We start from the raw sequence: 23027 nt of genomic DNA on the forward strand, positions 1-23027 counted from the left end.
TCTAAAACAGTAGAAGAAGAAAAAGAAGGAAAGGAAAAAAATTGTCGAAGGCGAGAGAAAACCAATTTCAAATTAAACTGCTCGTTGGTTTTGCGACAATAGAGTCTCCCTCCTTCCCGAATTTAGTTCCTAAGGTGGCTGAGCACTTTGAAATTTGCCACTTCGGACTACGTCTCTCGTATTTAATTGCAACTTAATTTATATCAAACACCGTCGTAAAGATGAATTCGTTGTTTTTTCAATTTTTCATTCACCGCGTATAATATGTAGTGTAACGTTAAAATTATATACACAGACTTATAGGACGATCATTTCGCTGGAAATTTATGCCAGTTGAACACGACGTATAAACTTCATCCGAAATTGAGAAAACTCTTTTCAACTCCGATCAACTCCAGGTTTTGATTACATCAACGCAGTGCAATCCAGTGGTTGGAGAATGTATTCGTGTGAAAAGCAAATCGCGAAATCGGGAGAAGAAAATTAATAAAAGAAAGCAAATATAATAAAAGAAAAGAAAAAATATACGATGAACGATAAATAGGTATAATTGGTTAGGCACGAACGAGCGCGGAAATTGTTGGCATATAATTGAGACCGACTTTCGTACGTGTACACCAGACGCAAGTTCCGGAGTGAATTATTCTTCGAAAGAAGGTCGAGGATGATCGTTTCCGAAAAAGCGTCGGCGGAAGTACGCTTGAAGCCATTCGCTTATCCACCTTTACAAAGTTTGATGGAGATACGTAATTTAAAAATAAACTCAGAGGTTTTTGAAGCTTCCAAAGCTTCAGGGCGAAAATCAGGGCAGGTTTCACTCACTCACACCAGTCGCTCCCCGTTGGTTTTACTTCCCGAAAGCCGCAGAAGCCGCAGACACAGGGCAATCCCGTATCTTCCTGCACATGACGTCGCGATGATAATATACCCTTGCACTTGAAACTGGAATTACCACTCGAGAACAGGTTACAGGAATTCACCGCGCATGGCTGGGTGAAGTCTGCGGGGGTGGGAAAGGAGGGGGGGGGGGGGGGGGGGCAAAACCGCTCTGTTCTAGAGCCGCTTTCACGGGGTTGAACAATAGATTACATCGACCTAGATGAATAACCGGGGTAAACACCGGCCCCGCAGCTATTGAGCTATTCATCGAAAACGTTAAATTATGTATCGCGTTGAATTCGGTTTGCGGGACAATGGTTCGCAGATTTTACCGCATATTGCTTCTCGGTATTGTTATTAACGTTTTAGAGTATAACTTATAATTATACCAAAGAACGTACCAACTTTACGGGGCCATTTGCAAACTTCACCTACCGCACACAAGACTTTTGCGGTGGTACAAAGATCCAACCAAGTCGATCTGCTCGCTTGGCCCGCGGATCATCGTTCGTTATCATGAAAACCTGCAGGGCCAATGCCCAAGGTGGAAGGGTAAATAATACACGCTTTATCTGTATCGTGCTAATCGTATGTACGAGGGTGTGTGAGAAAATTGATAATTATTTCATCATGCGGTTAGTTGTTAACAAGGCTAACGTAAGAGAGAATTGTAAATATAGGCTAGGGTAAATTAGGGGTTTGTATAGACGCGCATACGGACAATTACGAAATTTTACGGTAATGAGGCGGATAATTGATGCTCTTCAGTGCCGTATTATTATATTGTTATGCGGACTTAATGGGACTCTATACTCGAGTTTTTGTCAATTATCATGTCTGCACGACGCTGAGGTGCCTTTGTGAAAGCCCGGTTGCTTATTGCGAGAAAATAAATTCACCGAGCAAGCATCGAGCATAATTACTGGGCTGAAAAATAAGCCCCATCCACCCACCTACCGGCTGGAAATTTTGAAAAATAAGGTTGTTCAGCAAGTAAAGTGGTGTATAAAGTGAAAAAAACATTTATTAATAATTGAGAATTCCTTGATTAGCGAAGTTAGTAACATCGTGAAATGAGCACGGGTGAATAAGAAACGCGAGTTTTGGATCAAGTGAAAATTTAATACGAGCTGAAACAAGAGGCGAAAACTAAAAAGCTTTTACCGAGATTGGGGTAGTACTTCAGAGCCGATCAAGTGACGTGCAGTTTGAATGGGAATGGTAGCTGCGAACTGAAAGGAGCCGACGGACGTGTTCCGGCGAAAATGTATAAACTATAACTCCTTAGAGCGCGGGCGCGGGAAGCGTGGAAGCTTTTCACGCAAAGTGGCAGCCACGTGCGGCTTTAGGATTTCCGTGATAATCTTTGTTTAATCATTTAAACGAACTAGTATAAGGCGCTCGGTGAAAGGCCCTTGTACAGCGGTGGAAGTGGCGAGAGGTCGGAGGTATTAACGAGGAAAATGTGACGCTAACGAAGGATGTGTGCGAGGTAGAGAGCGGGGCGACTAGGCGTTAACAGTAATATAATGCGAACTTCAACGGATTTAAAAAAATCTCGCAAATTTATGAGAAAAGTTCAAAGTGCTTTTCAAGTAAGTTTAAGTGAATATATTATGCCTTCGCCTAGCGGTGTTGTACGCGGACGTGACGCGGGCAACGCTACGGTTATAAGGTGTATATTTCGGAAAATGAGGCGAGCAAAGTCGCCTACGTATTTCTATAGGCTCCGAAAGTTTATTCAATTTACAATTTTCTAAACACTCTACACAGAGTATAAACTACAAGCTTCGCGCGGCTGAAATCACGCTTCGATCCCGTCACGTTATACATGCATGCAGGGGTGGATTCCTGATAGAATATTATACACGTAACGGTCTTTGATCACCCGGAACACTCCGCTTGGCCTCTCAACGTTGCACCGCACAATCTAGATCGCATATGATATTCCCTCAGGATCGGCAGCTGCCTTGCGAGCTTTAAATTTTCGATATCACCGTTACAGGAGTCAAATGGAGAGGAGGTCAGTACGTAATGGTAGAGCCGCGGTTTCCCGCGATGTTGCCGATGTAAGGCCGCGCATGCCGAGCTAATTATCGCCCGATTCCAGACTATTCGGCATTTGCCTCCGCGAATTTCTCGCTGCAGAATTATCCGCATGTTTATAGAGTATTTCGCCGGGGAAAACAATGGCCGAGTTATTACGTAGCCCGACACTTGAACCGCGAGGCTGGAAGGATGGTTTAATAATAATTTCATCTCCTTTAAAGTTGGGACGATGCGCGCTGCTTGATAATAATGCATGGTAATTGGGCATTAGGAAGGATATTACAACGCTTAACGCACTTAACGCAGCTTATATACTCCACAGAAACATCGCGTCGCTCCTCGTACTCCCCGAAGAATGCATTTTAAAATTGAACTAAAAACCGAGGCCAGAGAGGAGAATCTCACAGGATAATCCGCGCCCAGTTTTAAAGTGGAAGCACCAAGCTCGGCTCCTTTGGGAATCGTCGGCCTCTTCTTTTACCTTCTGTTTAAACGGCGCCAAAATTTCATTTCCTAGATCCCCGCTGCAATCCCGCCGTTTAATACCGCAGGCTGTACGAATAACTTATTAACAATACTCGAGCGTTCGATTTAGGTTTGGCTTGGGTCAAGTTCCATGCGTCTGATGCAGGATGACATTGAAATTACAGGTTTCTAGTACTGTATATGTATCAAAGAACTCGTGCGTACACGTATTATGACAGGAAATACACGATATTATTATCACGTACGTGGGCGTGTATAATATTTTACGACATCGGATCGATGCCGCGGAAATTTACCTTCTCATCCTGTCTTTCGATTTTCATATCCAGCCATTTCGCTGTATTATATAACCGCGCAGATATGCAAGTAGAGAGAAGCTATCAGCGATTGAATATTAGCCTTTCATTCAAACTTCCATTGATTTAGACCGAATGAAATTGAAGTGCTTTCCCGATAATTATTTGTCTATTCACCTGCTCAAGGGCTTCAACCACCGTCCCGGCAGCTCGTAGCGCCAATACTAATTCTACGGGTATACGAATAGTTTTTTGCTGTGTGTAAAACGTAGGCATAAAGCTGATAATACTGTTCTCTGCAAAATCGTTGTTACTCCTGGATATTACGTTGTTTTTCCTTAAATTAAACAGACGGCTAATGAGGCAAGGCGATATTTCATTAGTTAAATAATATTTTAACCAGGGCTAAATTCGACTCGTTTGGTCCGGTGATATATTTTCGGATTAGGAGCTTAAGAGCTTTGATTATTGTTATTGTGCCGACTTTCTCCCGCTGGCGGGGCGTCCCGTGGGGTCGCTTTTCGCCGGACCTGAGGTAACTTTAGATAAGACGGCTCCCACCGCAATCCCCCTCATTTCAATGCTCCGCTATGCACCAAACCAATGAATATCAGCATTCCCGGTACATACCACCGAGCCATTCACGTCTGACCCACCTAACCAGGCTCCCTGTGCCCACTGCAATTTTCCCTTTTTTTCTTCGGTCTCTCGATTTCTTTTCACTTCGCAACGATAAGCCTGAATTCCCGGTTCTACGGCAGTCTGAGCGAAACTTGAGCATCTGGGGAAAAGGATGGAGAGCAGAACAAAGGAAGCAAAAGTAAAACAAAAGAAAAAAAAAACACCCAAAAGAAAGAAAGAAATACACAAGATTTCCCTCAGACAAATAAATTTGCATTAAAGCCAAGTGAATAATTTCTCAGCGCGTAATCCTAATAATCGTGGCACCAAAAGAGATTTATTTATTTATTTATTCAAATAACGTGAATAATTTAATATAAATAGATACCGTAAAATATATCATGGGAAATAAATTCAATTCCGTTTCGCGTCTTATTCTTACAATTATTGCCGTTGTATTTATTACACCGTGCAGAAGAACAACGTGCCTTACGTCAATCTTTTGTATCGTGTATCGACATTTCTGGCGAAATAAAGAAATCGCCGAGGCTGAGAAAGGAATAAGGAGAAAGAAATCAACTTTGATTCGGTGGAATCGTTTCCCCGCATTTCATCCGCCGGCTCGCCGGCTGCCTACGGCTGTTTACTACTGACGTCGTTTCATCCCGAGCGTCTGATCGGTAATTCCGTTACTACTTGAAGTCAAAGCACGGATCGCCGCGCTGCGGATTGGCGGTCCTTCCGTGCGGTGGAAAAGCCTCAAAGAGAGTTCCAGAAAGACTCGCCCCTGGCTCTTCGATATTCGGTTAAGCCTGTAAAGGGCGCGGATTGTAGTTCGTTAGGCATCGACGCAGATGGCGCGTATTTTCATCGCGGAAATAAAAGCTGCCAGAGAACGCGTGACGCGATTACAATACAACGTTCGACCCGCGAAATAAGAAGATTGCGGAAAACGGTGCGGGGCAGAAATTTGTCAAGCGGTTTTACTTTTCGATCGGTAAAATTGTCGCGAGTAGCATAAAACGAGATTCAAATGGCTAGCGAAGCGACGCTCTTATTAAAAAAATTGAAATAAAAACCGGCGACGGCGAGGCCGGGAAAACGGTGTTTTTATGCGAGGGAATAAAATAATTTGCAAAACTCCAGAGTGGCAGGTAATGGTTCCCTGGGTGGAAGTTGCGTCGTTTCTGTTATGGCTGCAGCCCAGCTGCGTGAATTCCCTTTCAAAAATCCTGCACGCAACCCTCGAGCAGTCGCTGCAGGAAGATGAGAACGACGTTTATTGCCAATTTTGTAAAAGCTTTGCCGAGCTTAGCTAGGAAAAATTTTTTCCTAATACGGGGCTAATTTGTACCGCAAAATAATATTCCTGAAATTTTCCGCAATCCTTCAGTCTCTCACGACGGCCGTAAGTGTGCAACCTTCACGGGGGTGGATCTTCGCTGGTGCGTTCGCCCTTTTCGAACCCCGTTCACGTCCGACGGTGTGTACAGTATCGAGTCTGCCGAGAGGGAGAAAGCGGCAGCCCGAGTGTTAAGCGGAATACGAGAAAGCGAAGAGCAGCGGGTCGAATGCCCGGCCATGATGGACGAGGTTAAAACGCGCTGCAGTCTGCACAACTTGCGGAATTGCAAATTAGTTTCGGAACAAAATTCCCTACCGTATGAATATTGATTAGCAATTGAAATCATAGACATCGTATGCCTTGTGGGATTTTCCGCATGGCTGTAATTCTTTGACCCGGCTTTCAAAATTACTTGGACAATACAAAATTACTAGTACAGCAGGTATGGGTATTACGGGTGATAGGTTGAGCTGAAAAATTTCATATATTTTGAAGCTTGGAGGGGATTCCAGGTGACGGACGGACACTGACCCACGTTACTTCCAACGATCCGTCGTGACGTCGGTCGAAACAGCCGCGACTAACAAAGATAAGCCACGCGAAGAGACCGCGCGTCTTATGAAACTGATCTCGTCCCCCACGAGCTTGAAACTGACAGCTCCGAAAGCTTCGGTCTCATCTCTCGTTTCTGCCCGCCATCGTGTCGCTATGATTTCACGACGAATATGAATCATTAAGATAACGAACATATATGAAGAATTTTCAAAGATTAGTAAATATCCCGCGCCTCAACATTTTTTGCCAAGTTTTAGAGAATTTCAGTAGGTCCGGCGAATTTTCAGCAAGCATAGACGCTACAGGTTTACGAATTTATCGTGTAAAAGCACGCTGTTTTCAGCGATATAGGAGATAGGAGAGATTCATGAGTTCATGAACGCGCGTATAATGTAAGTATGTATTATGTATTATACATGGGACGGTAAATTCGTCGAAGATGACTCCCGAGCAATGATTGCTCAACACATACACACCACACACGCACGCAGACGCGTACAAACACAAAGATATATCTATTCGGCGAACCATTTCTCGGAGCCAATTTATCAACCGTCCAACTTTTTATTGTTATCCTTCATTTCTCCGGCGTGTTTCCTTCCGCGGCCTTTCCTCCGCCAGGATCGAGGAACCCTGCATGCTCGCAACGTTAGCATAGTCCTAGTCGGACCGAGCGGAACTTTTTACAATTCCGCGACCGTCATCGTCAGGGACGAAAGGCTGTTTTACGAGGATTCTGGCCGTCGAGCCTGCAGGGAACCGGCCCTCGCCCTGCCCGAGGCAGAAACTACTTTATGGATACGTTCGAGGGGGTCGACGGGCACCGATACCTTGCTTATTGATCAGAATACTCCGTTAGCAAATTGCGAAAAATTCGCGGAATATCCGAGCTGTGTAACGAGCGTGTGTGAGCCTGAAATAAACCTCCGGTAACGAGATAAGGAAAAAAAAAAAACATTTCAATAAGAAAAATCTTTTCACCGATAAAGGGCAAAATTGAGGAAAGAACCGCGTTCCTGTAATTTTTTCCCTGCAGGGTTTGTACCCTCAAATTCCATGGGGTTGACGTGAAGTATACGAGGAACGTATTATAGGTACGCATAAACATAGGTAAATAGTCAAGACTGATCAATTTGCCGCACGCGTGTGCACTGACAAATTATTTAACGTCACATTGACAAGCCAACTTAACCTCGCTGCATCTGCCTGTATTAATAATTCAGATTGAATAATCGTCCATTTATTCATGCGGTTGATGAGTGACACTCGATCACAGACCGTGATGGTATATTCCAACGAGATCGGCAATTAATATCCAACTATTTCATTATAATATTCTGTACTCGTACCGCTTCCGACGTTTCCCCACATACATCGGTACAGGCAGGTGTCTCTTTCAAATTCATCGCAATTTTCTCTCGCACGATTAGTTTTAAGCTACTCAGAGTGCAAAGTGGAAGGAACAGGAAGAGGAAAAACAAAGATCACACGGCAGCAGGATCGAAGGTTGAATTTACAAGGATACATCGCATCGATCCTCGTGACGATAATGTAACGGCCAATATTTTTTTTCCACCATCTCTGCCCTCGCGACTGCTGCCAACAAAAAGACATTTGTATATATATTATTATATATGTATATATATGTGTATATATATATATATATATATATATATATATATAATGTTGGAAGGTACCGGCGAGCTCGTCCAGCTCGGGTTTAATCACTTAGACCGTCTGAGTAGAGCTTGCACGTGAAATATGGTAGCTCAGCACCTGTCCGCCTGGTCGAATGTGATCGGACTGCGAGAGGCGCAACAAAGGCAGTGCAGGAAACTCGGATAAAGAGGGAAGAAAGATCAGGTTTGAGGGTAGAAAGCTGGGGTAAACGAGGGGAGGGAAGCCCGCCGGGGATACGGGCATCGACGTCGCCCTCCCCGGACGATATATCCGCCCTCTGTCAACCCCTTCGATCCCCGGATCCGTGCACGTGCACGTCTACGTGAAAGCGTGTGACGTGCACACATTCGCTTCTCGAAACAGTTACGCGGATTACGCAAGGATTGCGGCGAGGGTGTCGGGCTGATACGGACGGCTGGGTTTGTTACTTATATTACAATTGCTGATGCTAATCGCGTTTGGTGTACCCCTTTTCACCCCGAGGGCTTGGCGAGAAGGATCCCACAAAAGATGCGATTACCGTGTCGAACGTCCTGTGTCGAGTTACGCGAGCGTGTGCAAATTTGAAACAGGATTTCCGGGAATTCCGATGATTTTTTTTCTATTTTACAATTGCAGTTCCTTGACTTACGGAGCCCGTTTTTTTCTGTCGATTTCGTGATTTTCGGAGCTGGCACTGTCTTCCGTTAAATGTCGAATAGCGGAGAAAGGCAACGCGAAAAAGTATCCGCAGACGAGGCCGTAAATTTTCTTTCTTGCCTCGGAGGTTATATCTCAGTGAAGTTATTCGCGTTCATTTTTATGGCGCATAGATAGACGAGTTAAACGTTTATTCCGGAATACCGTGCAGGCTTTTCAGGAAAGTGCTGCTTCAGCTTGGTTTAGCTTCTACGAATATTGGTGAAACAAGTCTCGTTGATGGAAAAAGGGCCGGATGGTTGCTCCGTTCCTTACGAGGTATATTTACCCCTCATCGGTTTCGCCGAATCCATCTGGCGAAGAGAAATCTTCATAGAAATTCAATTTCTACCACCGACAAGGTGCAGTTTAACATGGGTCGAGGGGTGGGCGGACGAAGATAAGAAGATGGCAAGAAGCAGCGGCAGCAGATGGAACGGCGAAGGGTGGAATATGGACATTCATTATTCATTACATTCATTCCGTTCACTGTCGTACACAAGAGAACGGACAGGAAAAGCGTTGCGGCGTATTTGAGAAGAGGCGGCTATCCGCACGTTGCTCTGCCATCCTGGCGTTTCGTATGTAAGAATCATAACAAACGCGAGTTGGAGCAAAAATGAGAGTTTAAACAAAGGGACGAGCGATGGCGGTGAACGCCTCTGTGGAACTCGACGGAAAAGCTAGCGAGCCTCTTTTCGTCGGGGCTAAGGGCGCCCTGAAAGTTGACCTGGCGGGTTTCCCAGCCTCTGAAGAGAGAACTTCATTGTTAGCATTGTGGCGCTGATCACACGCTCCGCTGCTACGCGCCGCGCTCAGCTACCTGTCCAATTAAAGTACGAGGGTGCTGAAGAAGATAGAGCTTTTTACGGCGACCTTTCCCACCCGAGGCGGCTAAACCGCCGCTAACCTGACCGTATACCGCCGATACCGAGGCATTGTTTAACCTTTTATGGAGCGTGCAGCACGCTCGGTGGCTCTTTTCTTCAGGAGACGAAATAAACGTCAGTAAATAGTGAGGGGTGAGAGAGGAAGGACGACTTTTGAATCTGACCGACCTTAGTAGAAATGAAAACAGAGTTCTGAATTTAAACTTGGGTTTTTATTTTAATTTAAGCACCTACTAATCTCACCAGCTTTCATCCCTGCGGTATATATTCGCAAATCAACGAGGAAGAATCGTGTCTTTGTTCAATTTTATTCCAGAGTTCGTCCAATTAATGTATCAATGTTACGCTTCCGATTATCTGTAGCAAAACAACTTTCCAATTTTTCGTCTCCACGCACAATGTGTCGTAGCTTGTCTTTTTCGTCACTTTTTATTACAGCGCAACAAACCGGACAGCCTTGATCTTCGTGTTTTCATCATGGTCGTTTTACTCCGTCCTTACACTCACTTGAAAATACGATCGACCGATCGACCAAATCCTCTTTGCAATGTGTACCGAATTCGTTCCGCGGGCTCTTGTTACCGATGAATTTTCCGACGCGTTGTCGAACTTAACCGAAGCTTATAAGACCGTGCAACCCAACCCAAACATGACGGAAATTTCGGATTCGGATCCACGCAGCCCAGGACGTCAAATCAAACTCTCAAGTTACTCCATAATTCGCGGTGAGATTCGGATCTTCCACGGGGTGTCTTTTGTTACCACGGTAACATTCGTACGTTATACACACACATAGAGAACCATTGTGAGCGAGATTGAGCGACTCGGTGTGCTAATGAATATCATTGTGTGGGTGCGCCTCAACGTCTACTGTTCCATTATTGACTACCTGAATACATATAATTCAATCTGCCAAGTAATTGAGAGACTGCAGCCTTGGCTCTCTCTCTCTCTCTCTCTCTCTCTCTCTCTCTCTCTCTCTCTCTCTCTGTCTCACAACTCTCGCATTTCTGGCACATGACAAAAGAGCATTAGGGAAACAGCCCATGAGCCTGGGTCACAGGCCAAACAAAGGCCATCTCGGCATGACCCCAGAATCATACTGTTCGTATACCTTATACCACCGAGCTCAAGAAGCCTCGTGGCCTTCGCAACGAGAAATTGATGCTAAAATTATACAAAGTATAAAGTGCATAACTTTCGCAAATGCAAAAGGATCGGAAATTGAAAATACAGGTCCGTATAGAAGGCACGCGGACACGTGTTCTTGCATGGGTATAAAAAAGTTGAACACAAGTTATACCAACCCCGGCTGAAGTGCCACTCGTTGGAGAACCCGACTCGTTCTCTTCGTCGTGGAGAGGCGGAAGCAGACACAGGTATGCTCGAAACTGGAAGTATAGGTACGCCACCACGTTTCGCAGACTTTTCTATATTTTTCCAAAGTAAATAGCCGATGCGTTTCCAGTGATCGCCGTGAGTAGAAATTTTAAAAAAGACCGCGTGTGCGGTACGCGACGACTTCCGATTATCGAGATGACCTTGCGATCCGTCTAGATCCTCCGGAATATCCTTTTCCGGTGAATTTCTATAACCTCGGAAATTGTGGGGGAGACAGAGGAGCCAGAGATGAATGCCGATGCGCGATGTGTGGTACTGATCGGTGGTTTATCGCTCTATTGAGGTATCTCCATTGGTCACCGCTCCTTCAGCGTCTTGGCAATGCTCGGCTCTAATAGCCACACACATGACACAGACGTGAACTCGCGGCATGTGTTACACCCTTTCCTCGCGGCCGTTATACCATTCCAGAAGTAAATTGAGTTTTCTCACGCCTATATACGTATGGACAGCATCTTATACCCTATAACGGCCCTCCCAGTGCAATATAGACGGGGGTTAACAGCCGTGTTGTTGACCCTTCAGTCCGCCACGTGATGACCCCGAGTGTCCGACGTGGCTTGCTAACAAGACAATTGTACAGGCACTCCGAAATCAAGATTAAATTTGCACGAGATTTTTTTAAAACATAACATATCTGCAGTTGAATGAAGGATCGTTGTCTCCACTTTTCGTAGGTTCTTGTCACTTCCCATTCACGTAAAATTGTATTATACCAGGTCCGAAAATATGATGCCAATGTTACATAGATTTTTATCTGTAGACATAAGCTCCCCGTGATATATGTATATATATATATCGTGATATTGTTTGAAGGGCGGGCATCTGTACACCGTATGTATATATATATATATATATATATATATATATATGCCTACCTACATTATACGCAACGCGAGCTGGTGAAGTTTTGTTTGATCGAAAATAGCGGAGGGAGGGGGAGAGAGAGAGAGAGAGAGAAAAAGAGAGTGCAAATATTGCCGCCCAACGTGTGGACCTAATATTAGTATCTGTCATGTGATAATATATGAAGCACTTTGGTCCAAGCTTGCTGCTGAGAGACGGAGAGACGGAGAGACTCCGCGCGTTTCGCGGTAAAAATGAACGGAGAATATTCACCCTTGAGCGTCGTCTTCGCGGTGGTGAATATAGAAGCGAGAAAGCGTTTCTTCGAATGGAAATATATATCCGCCTGTATGTACGTGTATCTTATACGTATGTAATACCTATAAATGTGCAGAAAATGTATACATAAATATGTATACGTTTAAATAGACGGGTATTGTATCATTGTCAGACCCACATTTTCCTTACAAATTTCTTTCCTACGTAGGTATGTATATGTGTGCATGTATGTACGTACGTACAGAAATATGTCACAGGACCTGCATCGCGTGGTAACGTCTCCCTATCCCTTTCTCTATCTCTCTCTCTCTCTCGCTCTTTGCATGCATCATCCTTTAGAGGTCTAAACTCACTTTAGAAGGATGAGGCCAGCGGTCAAGAAACAAACGCGAAAAATTCAATCACGGTTAAGTCATTCGTGGGAAAAGCTGATGAAGTTATAAGAATTGAAGAGGAGAGAAATTTATTGAACAAATGAAACGATGAAGCGAGATTTGTGCAAACAGAATATAGGGAGAAGTGAATCGAGCAAAAAATTGTGAAAACGTAATTGGAAAAAGACGTGAAACAAAATACACAGCGGTTGTATAATAATTAGTTTTATTCGTTATCCATACCTCGGTGAGTAGCAAATAATGTAATTCCGTTTAAGAGTTGTTCGTTAATTGTTCGTTTATTTTGTTCCGCAAATAGAAATCTGGGGTGAAATCGAGAAGAGGAACGGGAAAACAATCAATTTCGTTTAATTGGTTGTAAGCCAGGTTCTATACCCTGTACGTTGAATCAGTCTGCATGCGCCGCTGATGCAGAGTTTGGCAAATCTTTCACCCCGCAAGGTAATGAAAAATAACCGCGCAATTACTCGATGCTTTACTGTAACGTTAATTAACTCTCCCCCCCCCCCCCCCCTCTCTAATCAGCACGCCGCGCATTCGAGAGTAGAAATTTTTTTCCATCCTTGACTAAGCGTTGACGGCGATGCATAGTGAGAAAAACAAAAAAAAAATTAAATCTACGGAAGCACAACGTAACCATATAATATAACAAGGAGAGAGAAAGAAGAAGAGCGTAGACGGAATTGGGGCAGCGAGAAACAGCCACGAGTCCCGTAGTCAAGCGTATGGATGAAATCCCAACATTCCAGTGAGCATGAAATATGGAAAATAAACGTGGTTGATGTCGCGTGGCTCCGACGTTATACTATACTCGGTGTCAAGAGATAAAAAAAGAAAAGAATGAAAAAAACGAGAGAATGAAATAACAGCAACCGAATGAAACTCGAAAACATTCCACGAAATAACGTGTAAGGATATATAGGATCCCCTGGGCGTTAACACGCGATTCGTTCGTTAGGCGAGCAGCTCAAGAATTGATATATCATCGAGGATATCGCTGAAATCCGTGCCCGGCCCCCCGGATAACGATAAATCAGTATTATATGTACATTGTACATACACGTATGTACATGGATGGAGACCGCGTTATAATCGGTGATTCTATGAATTTTCAAATCACGTACTATGCAGGTAATTTTTTTTTTTTTTTCTATTCGCCTTCCTTTCAACCGAGCACCGAGCCCCCTGCACGTACGCGACATTCGCGTACTCGGACGAGAGGAAAGAACACGTAACATAGGTGCACCCCTGCTTCAGCCTGGAGGGGCAATAACAACGAGTAACAACGAGTAACAACGAGCAGGATCGGAGCTAGGAGAATTGCAGTGGAATTTTTTCGTCGCAACCCCCAATTCGGAATTTTTTTCCGCCCCCTTCCGGAGTGACACCGTGCACTCGCCTATCGCTCGATTTACATACAACGGGCTTCGATGCCCACATGTGAATGTCTCTATATCTGCCGGCGTGATGGTCGCGTACCTTTTAAAAATTCAAATGGTTGAAGGTTGCCTCAAAATTCGTTTGCACAAAGCTCTGTTCGATTCCCGATAACCGGGATGTACCGCGCGATAAAATTCGACGACGATCTCTCCGTTCGAGATTAATGGATAACGATAGCTGACAATGGCATTCCTACTGACACGCGGTTTTTTTTATACCCGTGTGGATTTTTTTTTTTTCCTGCATGTATTATGGCGCTCGAACGCTTAAGATTTGAGATTTTTAATCGTACCTACGCAGTTGTCGAATGACGATATCAATCTTTTCGGCGTGGTTTTTTTTTTGCGGGCAAGGGGTGGAGGAAAAAAAAATACATTTCCTCGAAAATATAATCGTTCGCAAAAATTTTCAACCGCGTAAAACGGGTCGCTATAATGCAATAGAGACCCCAACGAACGACTCACTTTCACGCCGATTTTGCGGAGCAGTTTTGCAAAGCGCGGGATTAACTAATTTGAAGAAATTGGGTCAGGCTAGTGGGTGGATTCGGTGAAAATATACGCTAAGACCGCTTCGAGTATAAACGCGCGCAAAACTAAATCCAAGATCCTCGCGTTTAATTATGCATATAAGCAAGGAAAATTTTCTATTATATTTTCTGCGTATTATTTCTGTGTAGAAGTATAATAAGATATTGTAGAGAAAAAGCGAATACACCAGCAACGCCGAGAAAATATTCAACAAACGGCAGAAAAGAAAATTATCTGCACGATCCGGTAGTTAAAAAATTCCAACAATTTACCCGTCACAAGTCACTTAATTCTCTTTATCCTCATCCGAACAAATAATATTGGTGTTCGTACGTAGAGTCAGAGGTATTATGTGCGTAGAAATTTATATGGTGACCAATTTCTCTCGGTGAAAATTATCCACGCGTCACGTTAATCGAGTTATACTTCGATCGCACGTTTTTACATACCTGTCTTCATATTTCGTACCTCATCAAGAGTTTCACCTGCAGCTGCAAGTAGAGAGAAAACAAGTCTCCGTACCTTTAGAACCAATTTGGTTGATTTGAATGAAATATTGTTGTCTTTTTCTTCTTTTTCTTTTCATCGCGTGCGCTTTCTCATCCACTTTGCCCGTCCTCTTGTCAATTGTTATTTATAATAATTTGTTCGAGGTTGTCAACCAAACGCCAAGTATATTATCTTTACCATTTGTATTAATACAAGGACAAGCCTGGAGGTGAAACGATTCTGCACACAGAGTCATGTAGAGAAAATAAAGCTCGGCACTGGGAAAGAAGAGGAAGTAAAAATCGTGGAGAAAGAAAAAAAAAAAAAAAACAAGCGGAAGAAAGTTCTGATTCATTCGAAGAGTGTGATTTCATTTACTTTTTTATTTTCACCTGTTTTTTTTTTTTGTTCTTGTCTTTTGTTTTTTCGTTTTTTCTTACCTTATTTTTCGTCGCTACGAATGCAACGGCAATAGTGGCTTATAAGTAGCGTCATGAATAATTCATAGGGGCAAACAAAAGTCTGGATAGCGGTATAAGCAGCCCAGGTAGGTATAATACTTTGTGTATTTTGCAAACAACCTGTACCGACTATAACGCTCGTGCAGAAGCGAGACGCGTCATGTACGCAAGGTAGTATAATAATTTGAATAACGCTTACCATTTTTATTATTTCGCCAAACGAGGACTTTTATAAATTAGCATTTCTATGATATCGCACCGTTAAAACTCTTGTCGTTTTTACACCCCAGGTACCCTGAAATCCGGAAACTTTTTCAGCACTCTTATTAATTGCTAATGAACAAAGAAATTAATCGACTCCTAAAGAGAGCCCAGAGGCTAATACTCTTATTTCGTTATTACTTTCAACACACAAGGGGGAATTGGAACGGGTATTATACGATAATTTGATAATTCAATTTGACAAATCCCGCCGCGAGGTGGGATATTTTTTCTTAATTAAACAACGATATTATTTATACCATGATATTTGAAAATTGAATTATTCACCGCGACGTAAATTTCACATCTAATATCGCGAGCCCATATAAATTACGTCAATTATACCTAGGCACTTGAGGTAGTGCGGCTATGCCTATATATTTACACGCGAAAAAGTAGTTAGCATACCACGGTAAACAGTAATAAGACATTAAAAAAAAAAATAAAAAAAAAAAAAAAACAATAAAAATGGTGAAAGTGTACATTGACGTGGATTCAATTGGAACATCATAGTCGAGGATCGATTCGTTTCATCAGGACTGAATGCCTGTATCTACTAGATGAATTTCGGTAATGATATTTGATCAACGTTTGCGGTCATGATCAACCTCGGCACACACATAAACCGAGTTTTATTTGCTCAAGCGCGGTCCGTTATAACAATATCGTCAAGTGGAGAAAAAAAACTCGCGCGCCGAAAAGATGAGACCAAGAAAGACTGTAAGCCCGCAGATCGAAAAGAGTTTCATCACCTGAACATAAAGTAAATCTAATTTCCTGCAGGCCTATAACGACGATGCAACCTATTACGAGAGCATGTTGTTTATAACATAAGCCGCCAATTTCCTCTTACAGCTAATATCACTTTTGTATCAATTTCCCCCGAAATAATTTTACAAAGTATAGACGTGGTCGTATCCGGGAAACAACGAAAAGGCAAACGTGCGTCGCTAACGCGTGAAACGATCAAACATCGATATGGATTATTCCCATATAACCGATATCGCGAAATTGAAAATTACGTTTATATCCGTGTTTTATCGTGCCTGCGTATTTTTTATTTTTACAGGCGTTCCTCGCACACATCCCGTGAAATTTCTCAGCGAAAGCTTATAGAGCTACTCGTCGAAATCCGGATTCGCCGGTGTTCGCCTGGGTAACATTGTTACTCTAATCTCGCGTGAGCCGGATAAAAAGACATGGGAGGAGGAGGAGGAGGAGGTAGGTAAAGGTAGGCAGGATATCTTTCTGTGTACGGAGAGATTACTTCTCGCCGAGCTCGCTCCCAAAATGTAATAAGCTTGATGGACGGGATCTCTTAACCCACATTAGACACGTGGAATCACATGTCCCATACGCCTTGTGGAGGGAGGGGGCAGCTTTGCAAACAGCAAACGAGTAAACTTGTTTAGCCCTAATTTTGTGGCGACGAATCGGTTCGCTGAATTATGCAGCGGTAATTTCGCACTCGTGTAATTTTCTCGCCATTGTCGAATATTCAATTTTACCTCGTTGCACCGACGTTGATTCGACGCTGTCAAAAAAATGCCAATATTGATTTGACTACAGTGAAAATTCATTTCAGTTATTTTGTAGAAAATTGACTTTTCAATGAAACGAGTGATCGTAAAGTGAAATCGAAGTAACGTGATAGATTTCTAACCATTTTGTGAAGATTTGAAATTACGCATAAATATCCGAGCTTTCGTTTGCGATTTCAGTGTCTCTCTTTGATTTCGTATTTTTCAAGAGAACGATTGATATGCTCACGAGTGTAATAATTTGACAAATTTATACTTAATCCACGACTGTCTCGTAATAAAATCAATGAAAAGTATCAATATTTGGTTTACCAGCCTCTTTAAATTTGTAATCTTACGACTAGATTACGGCTTGTACTAATATACATTTCACCTCCTTCTTTCATCGTTCAGCCACTGGTACGTTAAGACGACACGCCCGACGTACGCCCTTGAATTTTCATCGGAGTTACAGTCAAGCTTCCCGGGCATCTTCCCATTCGTACAGCCGAGTTCAAAGGCCTTATTTCGTCCCAACGTGCCAGCGGCTCCGAGACTCTTAACGCGAATGCGTGCGTGGAGCTCAGAACCGGAGTTAAGGATCTTCGAAGCGGAATGATCATCCCTGGTCCTCCCGAAGGGTGATGCCGTGCCAGGCGTTGGTTCTAAACGTCCCGAGCTTGCAGGGGTCTTCGAGCCAGAGCACAAGTGGCCCTCGTCAAGATTAATTAATATTAGTGTGGGGTTTGCGTAATATAATGCAGAGGGCTAGCTGCGAGGGCGTAGGGTAGGTACAATTCCGAGTGAAATTCCAACGGATTCTATCACCGTTAGACCATAGAGCCAGACTGTTGTGGAAGTAAATCGCTTTCGCCGCTCCTAACCATCCCGATTCTCCGACACCTCGCGCCCGTGCCTTTTGCCTCTCGACTCTGCATAGACTCCGGATTTCGCTCCTCGTTCCGAAGACTCGTTTCGCGAAATGGAGAGACGACGAAAGTATCTACGATCCGTACTGTAGCTCCAGGCCCGGCTTCGGGCTGCTTTGAGTTCACCGAAGTTGCATTTCGGAAAATTTCCACCGTAGTCGAAACAGCCCGACTGATAAACGGACTCTAAAATCCATCTGTCGAGACTGTAGCACGACGCGTTCAACAGTCGAGCGTACATCGCTTACGTCGTCAACAAACACGACCGAACGAAATCTCATATTGCACAAATACACCGCCGGCGGTTCTTGATCTCCAAGGTTCATTTCGTGTTTATGTCTATCAATGATGCCAATTAGCCAACGTTTTTTGGCCTTGCACGTGCTTTGACGATCGCTATATTCAACCGCTTTCAAGGCTCGGACGACATTTTGAGAAAATGACTCCAAGACGACGAGGAGCTGCTGCGGAACCTCAGCAGGGTTGAATGCGAGGTGTCGCGATTGTAGTTAAATTGTGAAGCGGTTGAGGCCGTTGTTAGACGGGGCGTCGAATGGCAGCATTGTGACATTCACCCCTGACCCACTCTCGCATCCCTCTAGGTAGCGGTTGAATAAATACGCAACATAGTGGAGACTGTAGTGGATAGCGTAAAAGCAGCATGACCAGCATGTGAGCGTGCGGTAGGTGGCTCTGTCCACGAGAAACTACGCAGCGACAGTAGCTAAACATCAGTGTTTATGCTGGAGCTTTGCACCGATACCGGAGCGCAAAGACTGTGCAGTCGGTGTCTGCATTAGAGCTTTGCAAAGCGCCGCGATCGATGGCCATGTGTTAACACGTGTATGAGACGGATTTCTTTTTTTTTTTTTTTTGTCATTGTATTTTTTCTTTTTCTTTTTCAACGGTAGATCGGGGCGCATGAACAGTGTTTGAATTGAGTCGTTAGGAATCCGATCCCTACAGCTTGAATGGGAGAGTGAAAAAGGACGAATGTAACATAGCTACTGATCATGTGTCGGAACGTCGACTCGTATTCCCGGGGTGAAAAATCGCGAGGTTTTTATCACGTAACGTGAAGTCACGATTTTTTAGAAGGAGAACTAAAAAGCATCGTCGGAATGTTGTCGAGAGACAAGCAGGAATTTTCGTCGGATAATAACGAAATGCCATCGCGAATCGATTCTCTTTGCTTTAACGTCGTAGATCTGTAGTTGAGGCGTAGCGTTACACTCACACGACTAATCCAATTTCAAAAATCTACCCCGCGTCACGATTCGCTGAATCGAAGGTTTGTCGACGAAGATTAAAGCCGGATTTAAATGAAGTTGCAGACGAATGCGATTCGCTGCGATATTCTTTCATGCATTAATGGCTTTACAACATGTTGTCAAAAATGGAAGAGAACGCGACCCGAAAAATTGCGCAAATAGTAAACCCACTTTGGATGTTATACGGAGAATTGAACACGTCACATTTTTCAGAAGATCACATCTCGAACCGATGTGAAAAACGAATTTTTACGTATTTCCGGAAGCAGTTTCACATTCGCGATATTCCTTACCCAGGATTCGGATTAAGCTTAAAAATATCCGTCGTTGTAAATTCCGTCGAAGGAAATGGAGTAGGATTTCCTCTTTCACGTCCCGGAGTATCAATTTCGTTCATTTATTCAACTTCCGTTTTCAGTTCTCCATATCACCAAAGAATGTCGGACCAAAGTACCTTACACCGCTCCTGACGAGTATCGCTTTCGATATACGCTTGCAGCGTGTGCCCGATAGAGAAATGTGATTCGCCGCATTCGCACAAAGTTTCCAAAATAATAAATAATAAAAAAAAAAAAAAACCAAGAAACGGAAATCAACAACAAAAAATGTCACAAGGCAAGTAACCTTTTCCATCCTCAGCTGCAGATTGCGATCAATGTTAGTTCGAAGATGTAGCCGCCGATCGATTCGTATGAAAAAATCGCTGAAACGCCCTGATTCGGTGCGAGTCTTCTTGGGCGAGTGAAGGGGTAGGAAGTGGATAAGGGTGGAGCCAGAAGTATCCCCAGCGTCTGCGCCTGTGCCATGAAGGCGGACAAAACAGGCGAGGGAAGGAGAAGACGTCTATCCGTAGCGGATTACAGGAAGCTAAGCTGTGTTTATTTGTCACATTTGTCACGCGACTCAACGGCAAATCGCATCTGCTGTTTCTACGGGATTAGAAGATAAAAGGTAATTGTCCTCGGTTGTATACCGGGATCCCCGTACTCCTCGTGTAACAGGCTTAGCTGTGTATACTGCACGTATACATATGTATATGTGTATGTAGACAAGGATCGCATTGTGCTCGACTGTGTTTGCTACACTCGGAGACTCCTTCGTTTTCCTTCCTCGAAGCATAGCGCCAGGAATGCCGACTGGCTTACCTTCTTCTCGGACTGCTCCAGCTATGCCGGAAGCTTTCGGAAGCCCCGAGGCTTTCAGTATAACAAGGTTATTGTTTATTTATTTGTCGGGGTAAACTCAATTGCTGCGATATGAAGAATGTACACGGAACTCACTGTTTTGTTCGATGTGTTGAGGATAAATGAATAAAACGAAAAAAAAAGATCAAGCAGGAAAAAATCAAATTTCTCACGTTTAACACGTTTAACATACATGTCCCTGCGAAAATGAAGCGTCGTGAATAATAGCAAATTAACTGCTGTGCGGAAGAAGAATTGGAGAATGGGGAAAGAAAAAATTGAGAAAAATAATTCCGTTATATAAAATCACCCTACACGGCATAACATGTATGCGTATATAAATATATGTAAACATTTTACGAAGCGAGACATGCAGGCTGAGTGCGGGATTTTGATCTTAAGATTTTTACGGATCTTCGAGCACGCGCAGCCGGGTAAAAAGATGTTTGTAAAAAGATCATCCGGCAAGTTTTGAATCTTTACATCCTGCAGGAGGAAAGCCGAGTACCCTACTCATGTTTGGCTTTCAGCAAGACAGGCGGGTATAAGCAGAAAAGAGCTGGAGTAAATGCTCCCCCAAGTTTGATTCGAATCAGTGTAATTCGAGGGGGAGGAAGACGAGAAGGTTTTGAATTTTCTACAAGTGCCAATCGAAACCAGGATGCTTTAGCAAAGGAGCCCAAAATTTCCCCGAGCTTTGACGACGCAGCGAAAGACTTTAACGAGGCAAGTAGGCACAAGGGAAAAGGGAGAAGCCGCAGGAGAGCGGGAGGAGAGGAGAAAAGCCTCTTCGACTTTGACGCGTCGTTTTCCGAGGCGCAGGGATCGAGTCAACCTCGCGCTCTTGCAGCTCCTCGTCTTTTTCTCCTCCCCTCCTTCATGTCCACATCCCGTTAGGGCAAGGGTATTATTTATTTATTTATTTATTTATTTATTTATTTTCAAATCCTTTATACGCTACTTAACAATTAAATTTCACTTGATTTTAACCGCATTTATTAGTTTTAGTTTTACTTATAATTTATATGCAAATAGGCTTTAAACTGATTCGTTTCCGAAAGTACCACGTGGAGGCATTGAACCAGGGATTGTGAACGAGGAAATTGCACATACGCGATTATTTCAACTTTCGTTGGATTTTTGGGATGAATTATTACAGTCGTAGTCAAATTTGGAAGCTATGGTTCAGCTGTTATGATAAACCCGCGATATTGCGGAAGGGATTCGTCCCGTGCCGGAGGAAGATCGGGCGGATTATATAAAGAAGTGTCCGGGTCGTCTGGACGTCCATTTAACACCCAGCTCCGCTTCCTCTTCCTCGAAGCTCGTCAGTGGTACCAAAATGCATAACGCGATCCCCGATTCGTTTACAGCGAAGCTCGTCCAAAGCTGAATTGGCCAATCATCAAGTTGGACGGCGTTTAGCCGGCCTGATTGGCCATCAACTATAGATAACTCGATTCGTGCGAAATGGTCTTGCTGCGATGCCAAACAACCGCGAGCCTCTATTTCGGTGAAATTTTATTTGAAAACCGGCTGTTACGCGAACCGCCTATCAAACGGACGCTGACGCATTGCTGCACGTTTTTCAAAATCATCGCTTACCCGCGAACCCGTTCGGATGTAGGTATACAATTACCCGCGAAATAGGGAAATTGCAAAATGGCAAATAACGAAAGAGGAGCGCTCTTGCTGGATAACCGCGTGACTGGTGGATTCCCCCGTGTCGTTTCACTCGCACATATTTCGCAAGCTCATATGCGCTTGAAACCCTCGACCTGCTAACCGGATCACTGCGGTAGCGTTGAATTATTTACATAATTTTAATCAACTCGGTGCCTGCTGTTCGTTGTATCCTTTGTCCAAAAAAATATTCATTCACTTTTAATTATCCAAGCAATGTTAAGCAAAGGGGAAAAAGACCCGGGAAACGTATAGAATTTTTCGGTTTAAATAACAAAGCACGAGTCGGGTAGTAAACATTTTCGTGCAATAAGTGTACCGGAAAACCTCAAGACTCGAATATGAAGACGCACGAAAGCGTTCACCATTTCTTGAAACACGCCTCTTCGCTCATTCGCTTATAAAAATCAATTTAGTACTTAAAATGTGATTACTTACCAAAACTGCAACATTGAGTCACGTCAGTTTGGCATTGAGTTGTCACGATCACGGAAGAGGAGCTTTTTTCTAGAATATCTGCTAGAAACGAGAAACAAAATTTTTTAAATAATTTCACATTCTTTCCAGATAAATTTTAGAGAGAATTTTCAAGTTGATGAATCGTTCAAAGAGCACTGAAAACATGTGGTTTTACTGTTTTCGAAAATTTTGCACTAGTTATCATCAGGATTAAATAACATATTAGCGTCCACAAGTTTCCAGAGTTGAACGAACGAAAATAACGAATATTTCAAACCTTTCGATAAATTGTATTGAAAAATTTTTTCCCTAAAAAGAATTCCGATTAATGAAGATAATCCCCCGAGGTTTCCGTGTGTGTTCGAGATTTTTCCCGTAGGTCGAACGACGTACTTGACAG

The 23027-nt window shown here is 43.5% G+C and overlaps 1 protein-coding gene across 1 annotated transcript in view; it reads right to left on the reverse strand.

Annotated features, from left to right (window-relative positions):
- The window catches only part of LOC124220945 (neurotrimin-like), a 232906-nt gene that overhangs the window by 30159 nt on the left and 179720 nt on the right, over positions 1-23027 (reverse strand). Inside the window, exon 5 of the mRNA XM_046630426.2 lies at positions 22607-22684. The gene's annotated coding sequence lies outside the window, so the exon portion shown is untranslated. The remainder of the gene's footprint in view (positions 1-22606; positions 22685-23027) is intronic.

The sequence above is a fragment of the Neodiprion pinetum genome, chromosome 6 (genome assembly GCF_021155775.2).
Source record: "Neodiprion pinetum isolate iyNeoPine1 chromosome 6, iyNeoPine1.2, whole genome shotgun sequence".
In the NCBI taxonomy this organism is placed as follows: domain Eukaryota; kingdom Metazoa; phylum Arthropoda; class Insecta; order Hymenoptera; family Diprionidae; genus Neodiprion; species Neodiprion pinetum.